Below are 15,922 nucleotides of genomic sequence, written 5' to 3'. Positions count from 1 at the left end.
TGCCCCGCAAAAGGCCCTTTTAAGGGCCGCTGAAAGAAATAAACACAGCGCATTCCTTCTAAGAGCAAGAGATTTAATTAGCACATCAAGCGCTTATTTAAAATCACACTTACAAGATATAGGTAAAATTCATGCATTCAGTAAAATGTATAACCAGCCGCTCTGTGACGTTCAGTCTAACGGATTACCAGCAGGACTAGGAGATAGATGGAAGAGAAGCCACGACCGAGACTGGCGCCAGAGAAACTTGTGGGCACTCCGTCAAGCTGAGGCAATCCTCCCAGAAACACCTGAGCTTATTATACCGTACTACACAGAGGAGAGATAAGTCTACCTTTCTAACAGGAGTCAATGCACATATGTTAATCCTGAGGGTCTGAGCTCCAGGGATACTGACTGACCTTTCAGGACCTCTGATTGATACGGTACTGTGCAACCATTTTGTGCTTTTACACTTTCATTTTCATTGCCATCATTCATTTTTCTCCATAATCATTTGTTTGAATTATCAAACTTCATTTAATCATCATTCATTTGAACATTCTCATTGCAATCATTGTTCATTGCCAGACAGAGACTTTTAACTGTTTCAACTAGGGAGCGCTGAATACCGTTGTTTGTTTCCTTTTAAGGGCCATTGGTAGTTTATTGTAGGCTAGGTTTTATTTTTTTATTTTAGGGGGGCTTTTTTGTTTTGATAGGGCTATTAGATTAGGTGTAATTAGTTTAAATATTTGATCATTTCTTTTTTATCTTGTGTAACTTAGTTGTTATTTTTTGTAGGGGTTAATACATTTATTTAATTGCAGAAGGGGCCAGTAGCGGCAGAATAGGGGTTAATAACATTATGTAGGTGGTGGCGGGGTCCAGGAGCGGCGGGATAGGGGTTAATAACATTATGTAGGTGGCGGCGATGTCGGGGCGGCAGATTAGGGGTGTTTAGACTCGGGGGTTTATGTTAGGGTGTTAGGTTTAAACGTTACTTGTTTTCTACCATAGAAATCAATAGGATATCTGGCAGCATCGAACATAAGCTTTCGGTGCTTTCAGACTCCCATTGATTCCTTTGGCATCCGCGGCCTCCAGGATGGCAGATTGAAAACCAGGTACGCTGGGCCGGAATAGTGGCGAGCGTACCTGTTAGATATTTGATAACTTGCAAAAGTTGTCAGATAGTGCCGAATTTGAATTCGGAACATCTGTAATGACGTAAGCATCGATCTGTGTCGGCCTGAGACTGGCGGATCGTATGTTACGTCACAAATTTCAACTTTTGCCGATCTGTAGGCTTTGATAAATGGGGCGAATCAGGCTCGCCACAATTACGCTGTGGAATTCCAGCGTATTTGCGGTTGACGGCTTGATAAATATCCCTCTATATCTAAACATGATTAAACCTGCTGATACATTATTGTTTACATATATTTGTCCTCAGACCTAAAGGATAACACTGACAATATATATTTCAAATTTGTAGTCTTAATTTGATATCATATTTACAGCAAATAATAAGTATAGCAGATGTTATAGCTCTCCCTTAGACCCTCTCATTATTGTCTTTCCTTTTCTTTTGCCATCTTTCCACATTTGAGTTCCTTGGGCTCCCTTAATCCCCATCTCTCAACTAATATATCAAAGAAAAAGTGTTATGTGTTGACATTTATATTATTATGCTTTGTGTATTGTATTCATTTATTTATTTATTAATTTGTTCCCTCCAGGATTCCAATTTGTGTGTGCATTCAAGCAAAATTAAAAATAATAATAATAACATTCTTGTTTTAAGATTAAAAGGTGTCTGTCTGTCCCTCTCTATTGTATATAAAACTGTACAACTAAAATTCCAATACTGAGCGTGGTCTAATATCATTTAAAACAATGTATCAATTTTGTAATGATGGAGTGTTCTTCCATTGGCTAGTTACTAATTATTTGCATTCTTTAAAAAAAAACTCCCATGTTTTGTGTGCAAATTAAGGCCTAGATTTAGAGTTTGGCGTTAGCCGTCAAAAGCAGCGTTAAGGGGTCCTAACGCTGCTTTTTACCACCCGCTGGTATTTAAAGTCAGGCAGGTGCAGGTGTACCGCTCACTTTCTTTCCGTGACTCCAGGCTACCGCAGATCCCCTTACGTCAATTGCATATCCTATCTTTTCAATGGGATTTGCCTAACGCTGGTATTTGGAGTCTTGGAAGAAGTGAGCGGTAGAGCCTATACCGACAAGACTCCTACCGCCAAAAAAAGTCAGTAGTTAAGAGCTTTATGGGCTAACGCCGGAACATAAAGCTCTTAACTACTGTGCTATAAAGTACACTAACACCCATAAACTACCTATGTACCCCTAAACCGAGGCCCCCCCACATCGCAAACCCTCTAATAAAAATTTTTACCCCTAATCTGCCGACCGGACACCACCGTCACCTACATTATAGCTATGAACCCCTAATCTGCTGCCCCTAACATTGCCGACACCTATATTATAATTATTAACCCCTAATCTGCCCCCCCCAACGTTGCTGCTACCTAACTACAATTATTAACCCCTAATCTGCCGACCGGACATCGCCCCCACTATAATAAATGTATTAACCCCTAAACCGCCGCACTCCCGCCTCGCAAACACTATAATAAATTGTATTAACCCCTAATCTGCCGTCCCTAACATCACCGCCACCTACCTACAATTATTAACCCCTAATCTCCCGCCCACAACGTCGCCGCTACTATAATAAAGTTATTAACCCCTAAACCTAAGTCTAACCCTAACACCCCCCTAACATAAATATAATTTAAATAAACCAAAATAATATTCCTATAATTAAATAAATTAATCCTATTTAAAACTAAATACTTACCTATAAAATAAACCCTAATATAGCTACAATATAACTAATAAATACATTGTATCTATTTTAGGATTTATATTTATTTTACAGGCAACTTTGTTTTTATTTTAACTAGGTACAATAGCTATTAAATATCTAATAACTATTTAATAGCTACCTAGTTGAAATAATTACAAAATTACCTGTAAAATAAATCCTAACCTAAGTTACAATTAAACCTAACACTACACTATCATTAAATTAATTAAATAAATTAACTACAATTACCTACAATTAAATTTAATTAAATAAGCTAAACAATAGTACAAAAAAAACCAAACACTAAATAAAAAAAATAAAAAAATAATTACAAGAAGTTTAAACTAATTACACCTAATCTAAGCCCCCTAATAAAATAATAAAGCCCACCAAAATAAAAAAAATGACCTACCCTATTCTAAATTACAAAGTAATCAGCTCTTTTACCAACCCTTAAAAGGGCTTTTTGCGGAGCATTGCCCCAAAGTAATCAGCTCTTTTACCTGTAAAAAAAAAATACAACCCCCCCACATTAAAACCCACCATCCACATACCCCTACTCTAATCCACCCAAACCCCCTTAAAAAAACCTAACACTAACCCCCTGAAGATCTCCCTACCTTGAGTCGTCTTCACCCAACCGGGCCGAAATCTTCATCCAAGGTGCGCAGAAGAGGTCCTTCATCCGGTAGAAGTCTTCATCCAGGCGGCGTCTTCAATCTTCATCCATCCGGAGTGGAGCGGAGCCATCTTCCAAGGAGCCGACGCAGAGCCATCCTCTTAATCCGGAGTCTTCTTACACAATGACGGTACCTTTAAGTGACATCATCCAAGATGGCGTCCCTTCAATTCCGATTGCCTGATAGGATTCTATCAGCCAATCGGAATTGAGGTAGGAAAAATCTGATTGGCTGATTCAATCAGCCAATAAGATTGAAGTTCAATCCGATTGGCTGATCCGAGTTAGACCAACAGCCCTAAACCAAAGGTAGTTATGCATATATTACATTCCAATGTTCTTTACATAGAAGAAAATGTTCTTTTTATTTTTAAATATATATATATATATATATATATATATATATATATATATATATATATATATATATGATTAAATTTGTTTTTGTTTTTTTTAAGTTTTAAGGTATTTGAGTTGAAAGGGCTCCAAAGTGTATATAAATATATATATATATATATATATATATATATATATATATATATATATATATATATATACATATATGAGTTTGTGTGTATATAGCTATATATACCTATATAAATACATAAATACACATATTTATAAACACACACACACATATATATATATATATATACACATACACATGTTTTATTAAAATCAATTTTCAGATAGTGCATATATGACTGTAACACTTTATTTTAATGCATTTATGTTGTAGTTGGTGTACAAGCTAAATTTGTTTGTGCTCGAGCGAATGTGTTTACTTTGAACTTGTAAATTGCGCGCTACTTATAATCTAGCCCATACAGTTTTAATGAGGCTTCATTTCATCATGTTATTGCATTGAACGTAGAATATTATTTTTAAAATGAATTTATGCAAGGATGTGTGCATTTATAAACTGTTGCATACTGTACTAAAATAATTTAAAATTACGTTTAAAAAAAATGTGTACAATATATTTTAAACTAGACTTAAACAATACATATATAGTATGTGGTAATATTTTGATTCATATTTAAAACCCATTTTTTAGTCTGCATCTGTTCGACTCCACATTCCCTGGTCTGACACTTTTCTTATACAAAGGTGGGGGGAGCCACATGCTGCACTGGAATAAGTAATACACAGGCATAACTTTGCCATTTGTCAGCTAGTGGTTTGCTAGCACATTTTCTTGTCAATCTAATTTTAACTTAACACTTGGTCTTTTATGTATATCAACCAAGTATCCTGTGATTCACTTGTTCTTTATCCCAGTAGGCTTGGAAATGAGGTGCTTTATCAAGAAGATCACTCAGAAGTGAATTAAAATTAATCTGGTTTTATCCCCACTCTTAAAATTAAAATGCTTTCAATCTGTTTGAGTAAATTATAAAAGATTATGGAGCATATCCAGACTTTAAGGATGGACTCTACTCACCAGCTAAACCTTCTGTGATATCAGAGCTGATCTTTTTAAAGGTAAGTGAGCAAAGGGAAATCTATAGACTGAGGTGTCCGGAATGTTTGTTGGCAACATATTTAAGTTACGTATTATTGTATCATGCCTAGTGAGTAATGTGAATATGCTGATAACTCAAATAAGAAATGTGATGAAGATTTAAAAATCACATTATTTTCAATTGCTTTTTCTGATAATAGTAAAGAAAAATAGTAATAAATAGTAACACTTTTTTTTTTAGGACAACTAAGAGGGAAAAAAAAAAGAACAGGGGTTAGCTCATGCAGAATAAATTCAATTGAAAGTACAAATTTATAAAGATCAAACATGAAGTCGGAAACATAAAACATTGTTCTATCATTCCAGAACAGTCTGTGACTAGTGGGATTTATTTCATGATCTAACATTACACGTTTCAGCATCTACATTATACTGGTTGAGTCATATTCCCAGAGTTCCTTGAAAATTAAAACAACCTTAGCTTAAGCGCCTTATGTAAATATTTCAGTTTGGTGAAATTTGTGTAGATTGCTAGATACAAAAACAAAGATATAGGTTTAAATGTAAAGAACTCAACATGAAAAAGCATTATGGTCTTATCAGTGTTATCCCGCACTAAACATGATTTCAAAGAAAGTCTGTTTTCTTATGTCAGGGCTATGGTGGTCTAGTAAGAATGACTGAAGTTACCGTTAACAAACCTCTTTCTTTCTATTATTCTTACTTCTTCAAATGGATTTGATAATGCACGTGGCTTGCAGTATTCATTACACCACAGGTTTTTAACCCCTTCTGCATCAAATCAGACTGCAAAACACTGTCTAGCAAGGTGGCATCTAAGGGGTTAAAAATGTTGTTCTCAATACTTTTTATGTCGCTGGAAAGCAAACACATTTTTTTGCAATCTGATAAACAGAGCTATGGTAAAGGGGCGCAAAAGTCAGAATTAAGCTTTTATATTTTGAACGTGTACATTTAAAAAGTAATATAAAAATAACACTTCACAGTTTACTAATTTTTGCTTATGCTCTTGTTATATTTTTTTAAACTTAACTCCTTTCCATGAAAGCTTAAAGGGACAGTATACACTCATTTTCATATAACTGCATGTAATAGACACTACTATAAAGAATAAGATGCACAGATACTGATATAAAAATCCAGTATAAAACTGTTTAAAAACTTACTTAGAAGCTGTCAGTTTGGCTCTGTTGAAAAGGCAGCTGGAAAGCCCACTGCAAGTGGCAAATAAGACACTCCCCCCTCCCCCTTCTTTTACATATGAAAAGACCCTTCACACAAACAGGAGCAAGCTGGAGTAGGTAGCTGACAGTATTCACATAAAACTTTGGGGCTTGGTTAGGAGTCTGAAAATCAGAACAATGTTATTTAAAAATAAGCAAAACTATACATTTATTTAAAAAAAAAAAAATGATGGGCTATATAAATAGATAATCTACAAAACAATTATGCAAAGAAAAATTGAGTGCATAATGTCCCTTTAACTAAGTGACAAAAGTCCAAACCATTTATTCATAGGTTAGCAACCAAGCAGGCAGCTTTGTTAGAAATAAGCATGCTTCCGTCAATTATAAAGTTTCAAGCTATGGAAAAGATTCCTTCATTGCTCACTCCCTGACATACCATTGGTGGAGAAGGAAAAGCCCCCTCAAGTCTGACAAAAAACTATTTTCTTCTTGTAATGCGCTTAGAAATATTCCTATAGATGAAGTAAGGAAAAAAACTTGCTTAAATGCTGTTTATTAATACCACTGTCATTAGTAGTAATTACATTCTGTGTGATTGATATGATGAATTGAATTATTGTGATTAAAAAAGTACACAAAGGTATAAAAAGTTACCATTATTTTTTCATGTTAGCAGCACAAATTGCTATTTCTTGCCTCAGCAAAATGAGGGGTCATCCATTCTGCTCAGGTTAGCACAGGTTTTAGTTTAATCCTTTTAAAGGGACAATGTATCATAAAATCTTCTCCCCTTTAATGTGTTCCTGATAATTAATTTCTCTTGCTGGAGTGTATTAAATTGTTTACACATATCTCCTTTACCTTTATTTTTGTCAATTAAAATAGCTGATTTTGGGGCAGATTACAAATTGAGCGTTATTAATCGGTCCCACTCGAGCTTAACTGCGCTAGAAGTAAGCTTTTTTCGTGCATTGGGTTGCGCTTGTATTACAAGTTAAAAGTAAACTGTTTTTGCTCACACACTAACCCGATGAGTGTAAAAAGCTGAATTTAGAATAACATCCTATTCATGTGCAAGACTTTAAATATGAATATTGCATAAATATGTTTTTTCATGTTTTCAGCTACTTAACTATAAAGGGCTAAAATGCACATACTGTATATATATATATATATATATATATATATATATATATATATAACTCTATATATGTGTAGTTATGTATGCATGTGTTTATATGTGTAGAAACAACTTTGCATTATACTTCCATTATTTATTTAGCTCTGAAAATTGAGGATTTTCAACTTCTCAAAGCCTCAAATGCAGCCTGCTGACTTTCACGACTAACCTTTCTACATATCTTTCCCTAATTGGTTTTAACTGATAACAACTACAAAACTATACTAACACCATGGCTGTGGCTAGTCTTGCTGTCTGCAGACTCAAGCCCAGATTGGCTCCTCGAAATAAAGCAAATAGTGTGTGGAGTTGGCCTATTAGAAAACAATTGTAGCAAACAAGAAGCTTATATGTTTGAAAAAAAAGTTTATACTTGGTCAATATGTTATTCTATAGCAGCATAACAAAAATGTATTGTAATAATTGTAAACAAATAGTGTAATTAAGTGTTTACTGCCCCTTTAAATATTAGGTGAAGAAAGGGAATTTGCTTAAAATATTTTAATTTTTTTTTACACTAGTGCTTCCCTTTATGTAAAAGCAAGTAACAAACATAGCTCAGCACCTGAATAGACCCTCCTGGGTAGTGCACGCTGGACTCAGGGCCACTGCAAAGATCCAAAAGTATATATAGCACAAAGTTCACGTCCACAGCACTGTATATGTAAAAAAAACTTTTAATAAAGCAAACAGACAAGTAGCAGAACAGCGACGTTTCGGGCTCACATGTCCTTAATCATGCATGATTAAGGGCATGTGAGCCCAAAACATTGCTGTTCTGCTACTTGTCTGTTTGCTTTATTAAAAGTTTTTCTACATATACAAGGCTGTGGACGTGAACTTTGTCCTGTTATTTAAAGGATATTATTAGATGCAAGATGGGTACTAGAAATGGAAGTCCAGTTCCATAATCACAAGTAAATCATTAAATATCATTGTATCAGTAAATACTTGGTAGTATGTCTTAACAGTATGACAAATATTAATGATTAAATAATATTAGTAAGTAGTAATCAATGGTAATAATTACCTTCATAGACCATCATATTAACCTAAGTCGTCATATGTAGATCTTAAAAATGTCTTATTGACTATGTGTGAATTTTTTTGGATTACTGTTAATATTGATTATACATTCGTTTCACTTATCTTAATGTTTCAGTGCAATCAGGTTGTGACATAGTAAAAATATTTTTTACAAAAAATATAATGGATTAGAAATGTTCCTTTTCCAAAATCATACTCATTTGACATGATGTTCTCCATCTCCTATTTTTCAATTCTTTGTTTTAAAATAGTGCTAGTTCAATAAATTGATTTTAATTAAAGGGGACAGTCTAGTCAAAAATAAACTTTAATGATTCATATAGGGCATGTCATTTTAAACATCTTTCCAATAAGCTTTTATCATCAATTTTGCTTTGTTCTCTTGGTATTGTTAGTTGAAAGCTAAACCTAGGTAGGCTCATATGCTAATTTCGAATCCCTTGAAGTCCGCCTCTTATCTGAATGCATTTTTACAGTTTTTCAAAACTAGAGGGCGTTAGATTATGTGTGCAATATAGATAACATTGTGCTCATGCACGTGGAGTTACCAAGGAGTCAGCAAGGATTGGCTAAAATGGAAGTCTGCCAAAAGAACTGAAATAAGGGGACAGTCCGCAGAGGCTTAGATGCAAGGTAATTATAGAGATAAAACGTATATTAAAGGGTCATAAAACCGTGTATTTTAACACCTAATATTCTGTTACCAAAGTACATAGATAATACATTGCATGTGTAAATAAAGTACATTACATATAAATTACAGAAAGTCACTGAAATGGCTCAAAGCAATTGACCTATGAGATTGATTATTCAAATTAGCTAAGTGAATATGCTAAGGGACAATGCACGATCCTGGTCACATGTGCACTGGGACTAAAACATACACGCATGTCTCCGTAGTGTGAAGCGTGTAGAAATGAATGTGCACTTGCTAAACACTACTCACTCGCGCGCGTCGAGAGTAACAATCACGTGACTACGATAGAGACAGAGACAAATACTCCTCCTACTGACAGCCTTGCTAAAAGAAAGGAATCATGGGGTTAAATATGGAGGTGCGCGCTCCCGAGGGCTATATGTAGAGCCATCTGTGAATGGCTTTGCATAATTAGGTAAACGGAGGGAGTGCAAAATAGGGAATTTGTATTTTGAGTTTATTAGATTAAAACTTTAATACACATAACATATAATTAGGAAAAATAATTTTAATATATGTTTGTTTAAATAGTTTATTTTATTTTTGAAGGTTTACAGTGTTGGTTATGCAAAACTGGGAAATGGGTAATAAAGGGATTATCTATCTTTTTAAAGAATAAAAATTCTGGTGTAGACTGTCCCTTTAAATGTTTGTGGGTTTTTTTTCCTGCTCTTGTCCAAGTCTATTTGAACATTTTTTGAGACAACTAATAATAGCATTATAATCATTATGAGTATTATTATTATATGCTTTTTATTACATGGTTTTCACCTCTATTTGTATGGTATTTATGAAAGGTAAATATAGTACAACTGTAGGAGTATAGCTTTTTTTAAAATCTTTAAGTGCATCTCAAAGCTATCCTCCCACATTCACTAATGTCCCTTATAATTTAAATTAAAAGGGCATTAAAGTAATTTTTATTTATGCATCAGGAATTATTCATTTTTTCTGAAAGATCTGAATGCAAAACAAAGGTTTTAAAAGCATTTACACTTTAATTTTGTTAGAAAAATAAAGCTTTATTGTGTCTGGGTTGTGCCCCTTAAATGTTTTACTGAAATGTGTTTATCTTACTTCCCTTAGTTGGCCAATTAGAGACAAATATAAACAAGCTCCTGCACATATCAACCAATCGCTTTCCAGCATGTAGTAATGTCAGTGTTCTACATTTTGCAGAATGCACTCCAGCATCTCCGGTGAGCATGAAAACTACAGTTTTCTGATAAATTACAGAAATGGCAGGCAAAATATTTCATGAAAGTGCATTGCGATTTTTTTTTAATACTGCATAATTAAATATTTTGGCCTAGATTACAAGTGGAGCACTAAATAACGCTCCCGCTTGAGAATTAAGTACCCTAGAAGTAAGCTTTTTGTGCACATTGGGTTGCGCTCGTATTATGAGTTGAAAGTAAACTGTTTTCACTCTCATGCTAACCCAACAAGCGCAAAAAGCCGAACTTTGAATATCGTGTGCACGTTCACGTATTCCCCCATAGACATCAATGGAGCAAAAACAAAAGTGGAAAAAAACTAACAATCAAGTTGCACGCAAACTCGATTGCATATTCTCAAGTACGCTACCCCGACATGAAAATATGAATGTTTTGCATTCCATTTTGCTTTACATAGAAGAATATGTTCTATTTATGGTATTTTGGTACAATATATATTTATACCTATATATATATATATATATATATATATATATATATATATATATATATATATATATATATATATATATATATATATATATATATATATATATATATATATAGATGATTATATATAGGTAAAGATATATACAGATATATATGAATATCTATTTAAAAATAGAACATATTCTGTTATGTGCAGAACATTTTAACACTTTCTTAAATATGAATGTTGCATAAATATGCTTTTACATGTTTTCATCTACTTAACTGCAAAGGCTTTAATGCACTTAAATATAAGTCTATATATGTGTACATATGTATTTATGTGTTTATATACAAATATATGTCTGTAAATACATATATACACTATAAATACATAAATACGTATGTACACACATATATATATATAAATGCATACGTATACATATTTACACATGTATACGTATGTATCGCTATGTTAAACCCTTTGCCTGTCTTTTTTTACTAACACCTGAGACCTAGAGGGATATTTATCAAAGCCTCCACTATGCTGCATTCGTCTGCACCAATACGCTCGCCTAACATCGCAGCCACAGACCTGAATACGATCTCCATATTTATAAAAAAAGCCACACACCAAGTACGGGGAGATGAGCATCGGACTGTTGTTAACTAACAGTCATCGATCTTGCTGCTATTCGGCTTTTTCCCAACTTAATTTATATCCTGTCACTAAACGCCGCCACTATACTCAAATGTTTAACCCCTATCCCGCCGCTCCTGGACCCCGCCGCAACTTTAATAAAGTTATTAACCACTATCCCACTGCTCCCGGACCCCGCCGCCACTAAATAAATGTATTAACCTCTATTCCGCAACTCCTGGACCCGCTGCCACTAAATAAATGTATTAACCCCTATTCCACTGCTCCCGGACCCCGCCGCAACTTTAATAAAGTTATTAACCCCTATCCCACTGCTCCCGGACCCCGCCGCTACTAAATAAATGTATTAACCTCTATTCCGCCGCTCCTGGACCCGCCGCCACTAAATAAATGTATTAACCCCTATTCCGCAACTCCTGGACCCGCCACCACTAAATAAATGTATTAACCCCTATTCCACTGCTCCCGGACCCCGCCGCAACTTTAATAAAGTTATTAACCCCTATCCCACTGCTCCCGGACCCCGCCGCTACTAAATAAATGTATTAACCTCTATTCCGCCGCTCCTGGACCCCGCCGCCAGCTAAATAAATGTATTAACCCCTAAACCTCTGGCCTCCCACATCACTACCCCTAGCTAAACGTATTAACCCCTAAATCGCCAGCCCCCCACATCGCCATAAACAAAATTAAGCTATTAACCCCTAAACCTAACAACCCGCTAACTTTACATTAAAATTACAATTCCCCTATCTTATAATAAATTAAAACTTACCATTAGAATTAAAATAAACTATATTAAACTATTAATTAACCTACCCTAACTATTATAATTAATTAATTAATTAATTAAATGAAATTAACTATATTACATATTAAAATACCCTAACCCTACTCAAATTATTTAAATCTACTATTAAAAATAACTAAATTATTAAAGAAAACAAAAACTAAGTTACAAAAACAAACAAACCACAGTATCAAAAATAAAAATGAATTACACCTAATCTAATAGCTCTCAAAATAAAAAAGCCCCCCCCCCCCAAAATAAAAAAAAAACCTAGGCTACAATAAACTACCAATGGCCCTTAAAAGGGCCTTTTGTGGGGAATTGCCCCAAAGAAATCAGCTCTTTTCCCTGTAAAATAAAAATACAAACACCCCCCAACAGTAAAACCCACCACCCACACAACCATCCGCCCCAAATAAAAAGCCTATCTAAAAAACCTAAGTTTCCCATTGCCCTGAAAAGGGCATTTGTATGGGCATTGCCCTTAAAAGGGCATTTAGCCCTTTTACCTGCCCAGACCCTACTCTAAAACTATTTTGAAAGGGCTATTAGATTAGGTGTAATTCGTTTTTATTTTTGATACTGTGTTGTTTTTTTTTTTGTAACTTAGTGTTTGTTTGTTTTTGTAACTTAGTGTTTTTTAGTAATTTAGTAATTTTTAATAGTAGATTTAAATAATTTGAGTAGGGTTAGGGTTTTTTAATATGTAATATAGTTAATTTAATTGCTAGTTTAATGTAATTTTAGTATAATAGTTAGGGTAGGTTAATTAATAGTTTAATATAGTTTATTTTAATTCTACAGGTAAGTTTTAATTTATTATAAGATAGAGATATAATTTTAATGTAAAGTTAGCGGGTTGCTAGGTTTAGTAGTTAATAGCTTAATTTAGTTTATGGCGATGTGAGGGACTGGCGGTTTAGGGGTTAATAGGTTTAGTTAATGGTAGTGATGTGGGAGGCCAGAGGTTTAGGGGTTAATACGTTTATTTAGGTGGCGTCAGCGTCCAGGAGTGGCGGAATAGAGGTTAATATATTTTATTTAGGTTGTGGCGGGGTCGGGGAGTGGCGGGATAGGGGTTAATACATTTATTTAGTTTCGGCAGGGTCAGGGAGCGGTGGGATAGGGGTTAATAACTTTATTTAGGTTGTGGCGATGTCGGGGCGGCAGATTATGGGTGTTTAGACTTGAGGCTTATGTTAGGGTGTTAGGTGTAAAAGTTACTGGTTTTCAACCATATAAATCAATGGCATATCTGGCAGCATCGAACATAAGCTTTCGCTGCTTATAGACTCCCATTGATTCCTACGGCATCCGCGGCCTCCAGGGTGGCGAATTAAAAAGCAGGTACGCTGGGCCGGAATAGCCGCAAGCGTACCTGTTAACTATTTGATAACTTTGAAAAAGTGTCAAATAGTGCAGAATGTGTATTCAGAACATCTGTAAAGATGTAAGCATCGATCTGTGTCGGAATGAGACCGGCAGATCGTATGTTACGTCACAGATTTCAACTTTTGCCGGTCTGTAGGCTTTGATAACTAGGTTGAATCAAGCTCACCACAATTACGCTGCGGAATTCCAGTGTATTTGCGGTTGACAGCTTTATAAATATCCCCCCTAATATCTTTGAGCCCTTATAACTATTGTGTGCAATATTTATTTTTTATCCTTTTTATTAGATGGTGTTATTATGAGTGTAACTGTACTTTGTAATGTATTTTTGATGTTTTTTGTGACCCTTCTTGTTTTGCGAAACAGTTAACCAGAGCTCTGAGAAAGCGGTAATCATTCTAGCATAAATCACAATTGCGCTGAAGCAATCACGTTAACTTTCAACTTTTGATACGAGCGGTAAACCTGACAAGCGCAAAGACCGCCGATAAACCCCTTATCGCTTGCGCATAATTATTATTGCTTCACTAGTAATCTGGCCCTTTATGGGTAATACATTTTTAAGTTTACTATTTCTTTATTCAAAAAGTGTAGACATATTTGGAAATACCATATCAGCTTATTAACATATCTATCTTATCTATTGTAACCAAAGTATTCTTGGACATATATATTTTTACAGTCACAAGCTGTAAGTTATTTTAATGCCAACTCCAGAGCATTAGCAGCTTCTACAGCTACCAACTTTCTAAGATGCAGCTCATGTCAATGAGTAATGTTAAGATTCACTGAACATTAATGCCAAGATACTGAATAAGTCTGTGGCATGACTCAGTAATGTAAGACTAAACCACTGCACTTTTTGAAGTTAAGAAATCAGTCACAGTGGATAAATAATGGTTTCTTCTTCTCATCATCTCCAGTCACAAGCAGGTGTTCACTCCGTCATCATTAACCAAATGTTTGCAACTAAAACCCTTTCTTCACATGTGTGCAAACAGGCCCTTTCATGATAGAACGCTGCTTGTTAATCACCAGATTCCCCCAATCTCCTTGTGTTGATTCATGGTCTTGCTATGTAACTCCCACTGAAATTAGGCAGAATATCAAGAGCTCAGCACAATCAAAAGATTAGCATTTCAATTGATAAACAAATAATAAGCAATGACTTTTATGAAAATACAACATTAGTTACATATGTATTTTAACCTGTTAAATAAATAAACCCAGCTTAATTCAAACATCCATTTAAATACCTACATATTATTAATCAACTAAAAAAAAAAAAGAAATACAATAATGACATCATTTACAAATATTTTGGGGAGTGATATTGGAAACTGCATCAATCTAATCTTGCACATTATCACTTTTGTGACTCATTGTATTTTCTATGAGGAAGATAGTTTCTCTTTTTCTGCTCCCTTTGATGTGGAAAGGTAATTTGGGTCATGATCTATAATACCTTGGCATTTATTTTTCAATTTATATTAATTTGATTTTGTTTTGACAAGTATACTTCCTACCAAAATGCTGCTTATTTACACATAAATGTTTGATCTTGACATAGATCATGAAAACTTGTGTTTTATATGTATATATATGTATATATATATATATATATATATATATAGAGAGAGAGAGAGAGAGAGAGAGAGAGAGAGAGAGAGAGAGAGAGAGTGAGTGTGTGTATGTTTGTGTGTGTGCACCGCTCGGGACTTGCAGAGCACTGCTGGTCCTGTGCTGCTGATTGGTTCAGCTTTGGTTTCTGCTTGGAACCAATAGTGCTCTGCAACCCCATATTGTTTCTTTTACTATGATTTAAAGGGACACTTAAGTCAAAATTAAACTTCCATGATTCAGATAGACGGAGCATGCAATTTTAAACAACTTTCCAATTTACTTCCATTAACAAAATGTGCATAGTCTTTTAATTTTTACACTTTTTGAGTCACTAGCTCCTACGGAACATGTGCAATAATTCACAGAATATGCATATATGCATCTGTGATTGGCTGTCACATGATACAGGAGGATTGGAAATAGACATAACTTTGAAATTTGTCAGAAAAATATCTACTACTCACTTGAAGTTTACACTAATTGCTATTGTATTGTCTTTTTATAATGGGTGTGTTGATCCAAATAATACATTTTTCCTGCTAGATTATATAAAATGGTTTACAAATAGCTTCTTTTACTTTATTTTGGTATTTTGAAATAACTGATTTTGCCTGTGGAATCCCCACCTATACTGAAAGATATAGAAAAGCTATGTAGACGTAGCCAGCAGA

General features: G+C 34.5%; 1 protein-coding gene across 1 annotated transcript in view; it reads left to right on the top strand.

Annotated features, from left to right (window-relative positions):
• The first annotated feature begins 4,808 nt into the window (after positions 1-4,808).
• The window catches only part of ITGB6 (integrin subunit beta 6), a 330,575-nt gene continuing 319,461 nt past the window's right edge, over positions 4,809-15,922 (top strand). Inside the window, exon 1 of the mRNA XM_053698353.1 lies at positions 4,809-5,027. The gene's annotated coding sequence lies outside the window, so the exon portion shown is untranslated. The remainder of the gene's footprint in view (positions 5,028-15,922) is intronic.

The sequence above is a fragment of the Bombina bombina genome, chromosome 1 (genome assembly GCF_027579735.1).
Source record: "Bombina bombina isolate aBomBom1 chromosome 1, aBomBom1.pri, whole genome shotgun sequence".
NCBI classification, from domain to species: domain Eukaryota; kingdom Metazoa; phylum Chordata; class Amphibia; order Anura; family Bombinatoridae; genus Bombina; species Bombina bombina.
The sequence above is the reverse complement of the archived record's forward strand: the minus strand, read 5'-3'. Positions and strand labels throughout refer to the sequence as shown.